We start from the raw sequence: 6000 nt of genomic DNA on the forward strand, positions 1-6000 counted from the left end.
AGGAGAATAACATATAGACTAAATACTGAATGACAGAAGCAAATCATCCTAACACCCACAAACAAAGCTGCATTAGAACATTATTTCAACGAGCTACCACACACTGCAGCACCGAGGAACTATGAAAAGCAGCGTGTTCAAAAAGAACGGGAACCCAATGAACACAGTCCATCGATTTCTCAGCAACAAACCCAAAGCAGCATACAAAACTCTCCCCTAGAAAGACATCTCAGAAATGACTGCCAGACTACTCAGACCTCATGGCATCACGGTAGACCTCAAACCCACTAGCACACTAAAACAGCAGCTAATGAACTTGAAAGACCGTATACAGACAACAAGCAAAATAAATGTCATTTACAAAATACCTTGCAAGAACTGTAACAAACACTACATTGGACCAACAGGCAGAAAACAAGCCACCACGATACATGCACATCAATTAGCCACAAAAAGACATGACCCAACGTATCCTTACATACAGATGAGGAAGGACACCACTTTGACTGGAACAACACATCCATCCTAGGACAAGCCAACAGAGAGCCACACGAGAATTCCTAGAAGCATAGCATTCCAACTGGAATGCTATGAACAAAAACATTGACTTGGATCCCACCTATCACCCTCTGAGAAAAAGAACAGGAAAGTGACGTTACTACAGGAAACGACGACATCAACCTAAGGAAACCTGAACACAAATAGAAAGCTGGTGAAACACTGGTGTTAAGGCCCGAGTCTCATCGATGATGTTATCTAGTAGGGCGACGAAATGTCTGAAAACAAACCTTTCAGCTCAGTGTGCAAACTTACACTCAGGCTTTACCATTATTCCATGCTAAGGGTATACAACAGTGTGTCTCCTCTCAGTTATCTGTACCTATGCACACTTCACTAACTGCTGTCTTTTCGTTTTTAAAAACGACAGAAAGTTGGGTAAGCATTTGGGACATGTAATAAGAGCTCAGAAAATATTAAAATGTTGAACAACCAAGAGCCTTTTTTAAAAGAAATATTGAATCCCTACAGTGCAGAAGAGGCCATTGAGCCCATCGACTGCATTGTCCCTCCAAACAGCATTCCGACAGAGACGCCACTCAACAGCCCTACATTTACCTTAAATTGCCTAATCTGCACATCCCTGGCTACTATGTGGCAATTTAGCATGGCCAAGGTACTTAAACTAGAAATCTTTGGACTGTGGGAGGAAACCTGTGCACCCAGAGAAACCCACACAGACACAGGGAGAATATGCAAACTCCACACAGACAGACAGTCACCCAGAAATGAAACTGGGTCGTTGGTGCTGAGGTAGCAGTGCTGACTGCCATGCACCACCCACCAAACCATGCTGGGCTGAGAAACAACAGATCGCCCTTTAAATTGTTCTGTTTGATCTAGAAATGAAAACACATTCCTAAACAAACAGTCATGTCACCTTCTAGCCCTTAAGATGGTCTAACCAAGATACACAAAATGCCTAATGAGACTTTTGCACAGGGGATGCTGAGGAAGAACAAGGAAATATTGGAGTTCAGAATTACACCTTAAGTTTATTGGTCAAATGCCTTCTGCAATATAGTTAGCATATTGTTCTATTATCTTTTTGTGAACAGTTTTGAATTGATGGTGTAAATTATGGTATTTTCCAATGCTGAGCTAGAAAGGCTCTACAACTGGAATTAGAGGAATTATAGTGGCAAAAACACTCAGCATTAGAGAACTAAATCAACTTAAAATGCTTTTCAAAACATGTGCTTGAAATTGAGTTTTGCAAATGAAAAACTTCTAAGATGATGGTTAATGAACACAGGAATTCCTAAGTGAAAAAAAATTCCAGTCTATCTAACTCACTGAGACAGAGTCTGTCATCAACTATTTGATAGAAGATTCACGTCAGTTGAACAGACCAATGGGAAGAGAAATAATACCACAAAAGGAACTGAAATAGCACTAAGAAAGTACTGAGAAAGGGACCAACAAGCAACAGTAGACTTAGTATGTCCATAACTGAGACAAAGTTATGAAAGCATTATTGAAACAGCAAAAAGATGCTAAACACCCAGCTGAAAAAGATTTAGGACACTGAGCAGAACACATTCTGGAGTTATGCAATTTTGGTTACTATGCATTCAAAATCCAGCCATGCCTGCATTGGTGAGAATCAAAACAAGAATAACCTCAAGCACAGGTGGGAGGTATTTCTGGAGGTGTAGGCATCCTTGAAAAGGCCAATACTTATTACTCATTTCTAAGTGCATTTGAGAAAGGTGGTAGTGTGCCATCTCGAAAACCCCAGTTTATTTAGCATCAGTACTTTCAGTGGTAGTATCCTTGCTCCTGGGTCAAAAGGCCAGGTTCAATGTCCACCTGCTTCAGATATGTGTCATACCTGTCTGAACAGGTTGATTAAAATAACCTTACAATATTCAGAACTGAGAGAGTGTAAACATGCACACAGCCCACAAATCTGATTCCATGCCAGCATTTTATGTAAATATTTATAATGGAAAAATCCCACAGAAACACAGCAGCATTTAAAATGGAAAGGAAAATTGCAGAGGAAATTGCGAATATTTCATAAGTGAAAAACATATTGCCTCTCTTTAATTTATTCAGTTAGTGCCTAAACAAATTTCCATTTGAAAAGTTTTTTTAGTTGCATCTTCAGGAACTGAAATTTGTAACATACTCATAAGAGGATTTAAAACTTTTAAAACTTCGGCAAATTTCTAATGGCTTGGCCTTTAATAGAATTTTAACTTTTGAATCATTAAGAGCATAATGCTCCATTTTAGGCTGGATTCCTCAATACATATTTTGAAGCCTTTACTTCAGGCAAGTGAAAACAAATTAAAAATGTTGTAAACTGCTTACTCTGATAACACTTGTAGCATCAGCACCATTTAGCCCTGCAGTTTGTCTTAATGTTTATTAAAACAAATAACAAAATGCACCCGAACCTATTTTAAGACCTAAGTTTTATTAAAAAGTTGATTATAAACTAATGTTTTTAGGCCATCTATACTTATGGAAATCAGCTTTTTAAAGAGCATTTATGTTAATTTAAAAAAAAGAGAACAGCCAGACTTGAGCAGCATTCGAAGTGTAAATGGATTCAAGATTGCACAAGATTCAGCATATGAACAATAATGTTTGATAGGCCGAGTGGCCTTTTCTCATTTTCAACTAATTACATATTTGTGCTTTAATATGATTTTAAAATCAGATTATTTATAGCCAGATACATTCACTTTCCCTACCGTTTTCAAAAACTAGAAGGCTGATGACTGAACATATCTACACAACTGCTTTTCTGCTGCAGAATTTCCAGCTTCATACATGAGCAAAATTGATGACCCAGTCAATACACTGTCAAGGAAGATTCACTTCTGTAACCTCAAATTGTACTTTTTCCTTCCACTAGAAACATTAAACTTAAACCCACGGCACTATGCCCAGAGACGTTATATTCAAAATGAGATAATATCAGTAGATTGAAACTAACTTGACTCTCAAGCAAATTTTGATACCATGTCACAGTAGGCTTATCCAAGTTTTGTTCTTTGTCATCCATGTAAGGTTTTGTAAAAGTCTTTGAGGTCACAGCTAAGGATGAAACGGCAGATCCATTCGTCTTTACACTTCAAACTCCTGATACCAATAAAAGCAAATTACTGCAGATGCTGGAATCTGAAACCAAAAGAGAAAATGCTGGAAAATCTCAGCAGGTCTGGCAGCATCTGTAAGGAGAGAAAAGAGCTGACATTTCGAGTCTAACTGACCCTTTGTCAGCTCTTTTCTCTCCATACAGATGCTGCCAGACCCACTGAGATTTTCCTGATACCAATAGCTCACTGCTCTGATTCATAATATACCCAAAGGGAAATCCACATGACTATTCTATTCCAGTGTACCATCATTATTGAACAACTCAGAAAATTCACATTAGATACTGGTGCACAGTTAGGACTGAGACATTTATCCATTATACTCATTTTAAATTGATGGAAATAATCTACCAGAGTATAAATGCCCAGTCAATGTATTGTGCCACATGCAAACCCCATATCAAATAGTAAATACCTCAGTAATCTACTGGTGAAGGGTAAAAAGTAAAATCAGAATATGGTCCATTTTACATTAGCAGTACGACTTTGAAATAATTTAAGTTCACTGCAATCATAAGTCACATGTTGCACTAATCTATACTGTATAACAAACCCTGCGTTGGCGTCATTTCTTAAAATCACCTCAGCATTTTCAGATTGCAAAAAAATGTAGTTAAACTACGTGCACAGAAACACACAGATGATTTCAGCCAGACCTGCAAAACCATGAATCATTTCTAGCCCAATAAATCTCAACAAATACACACAAGTACAGTTCTCGTACTGTATCTGAAATTCTTAATGAGAGTCAGTTCCTCGTAGGAAAAAAAGTAACTACTGTATTCGGCAAATATGCATGGACATACCAAAGACGCGTGTCAACGGAGGTTTCCAAAAATGGATTAAAGATTACGAACAAACAGACGACTACACTAACAAAAGTTTAACAGGATATAATATAAAACAATTAAAAATTGCACTGATGGGATGATTAAACATTCGCTAATGCATAGCATCCTGAATTAGCCTATTCCAATGGAGCAGAAAGCCATGGTGGAGGGGAACAAGAGGCAGTTTCTAAAAGTGGGCAGCAACCAAAAAGGGCATTCAGAGCTATTGCGAATTCCACTACCCCCCACAGGGCTAGGTAGAGGGGAACGCTGAAACAACTTCTAAAAAGGAAGGAAGTTCTGAAGTTTTCTATTCCCACCCTCCCGGGTTGGGAAAACTTCACGTTTCAGGCGCCCACCCGCTCCGAGAGTAGCTGCCAACGGCGCGCGTGCGCAGTGGCGCGCCTAATCCCGACCCCGGCCGTCGCTAAGGGGATTGCTTGAAAACTCCGGCCCTTACTCTGCCCTTTCCGACCCCCTGCCCCAGGAAGGCGGAGGGGAAGAAAGTGAACGAAACAAAATTTAAATACCACGGCATTCCTGTACCTGCCCGTTAGCTCCGCAGAGCGACGGCGTCCTCCGGGGTTTCTTCCCCGCCCCTCTCTCCCTCACTCAGTGGCCAAGCGCAGGCGAGATCGAGCACAGCTTTCGACCGCACCGGAAACCAGCCCTCTTAGCAACGGAAGTGACGTAGACGCACGCAGCCGGCCACGCGGTATCCCGGCAACAAGCCGCGCCCATCTGTAAACATCTCCCCCTCCCCCGGAAACCGCCTTTCTTCCCTGGCTCATGCAATCATGCAGCATGTAGATCAGACCCTTTGGCTCAACCGGTCCACGCCGACCGCGTTCCCGAACTAAACCCGAGAAACTAGGTGCAGGAGTAGGCCATTCGGCCCTTCAACACAATCATGGCTGATCATGCAATCACAGTATCCCGTTCCCCCCCCTCTCTTCATCCCCCTTGATCCCTTTAGCTGCAAGGGCCAACTCCAGCTCCCTCTCGAATATATCTCACTAATCAGCCCCAACAGTTTCCTCTGGGAGAAAATTACACAGGTTCTCAACGCTCTGAGTGAAGAAATTCTTCTTCATATCAGTCCTGAATGGTTTATTCTTAGACTGCCCCGATATCTGGGCTTCCCCGACATCGGGACCATTCTTCCCACGTCTAGCCTGCCAGTCCCATCAGGATTTTATTTGTCTCTATGTGATCCCTCCCTCATTCTTCAACAATTCCAGTGATTACAAGCCTACTTGATCCAATCTTTAGCCCAGTTGATCCAGTCTTAGCTCATAGATTATAGAATCCCTGCAGTGTGGAAGCAGGTCATGTGGCCCATCACACTGACCCTCCAAAAAGCAGCCCACCCCACCCTATACCTGTAACTCCACATTTCCCATGGCTGACCCACCTAGCCTGCATATCCCTGGCTAATTCAGCATGGCCATTTCACCCATGATTTACTCGGTGAGTAGAAACATTCCACTGCAGATTCT

General features: G+C 41.4%; 1 protein-coding gene across 7 annotated transcripts in view; it reads right to left on the bottom strand.

Moving 5' to 3' along the window:
- The window catches only part of LOC122564948 (nucleus accumbens-associated protein 2-like), a 92424-nt gene extending 87259 nt beyond the window's left edge, over nucleotides 1–5165 (bottom strand). For 6 of the 7 annotated variants that reach the window (XM_043720484.1, XM_043720476.1, XM_043720479.1 and 3 more), the window contains exon 1: nucleotides 5048–5165. The gene's annotated coding sequence lies outside the window, so the exon portion shown is untranslated. Of the gene's footprint in view, nucleotides 1–4477; nucleotides 4806–5047 lie in introns of those variants that run through there. The other variant, XM_043720481.1, reaches the window with a different exon arrangement.
- Between the last annotated feature and the right edge of the window lie 835 nt (nucleotides 5166–6000).

Source organism: Chiloscyllium plagiosum, chromosome 30, assembly GCF_004010195.1.
Source record: "Chiloscyllium plagiosum isolate BGI_BamShark_2017 chromosome 30, ASM401019v2, whole genome shotgun sequence".
Taxonomy (NCBI): Eukaryota; Metazoa; Chordata; class Chondrichthyes; order Orectolobiformes; family Hemiscylliidae; genus Chiloscyllium; species Chiloscyllium plagiosum.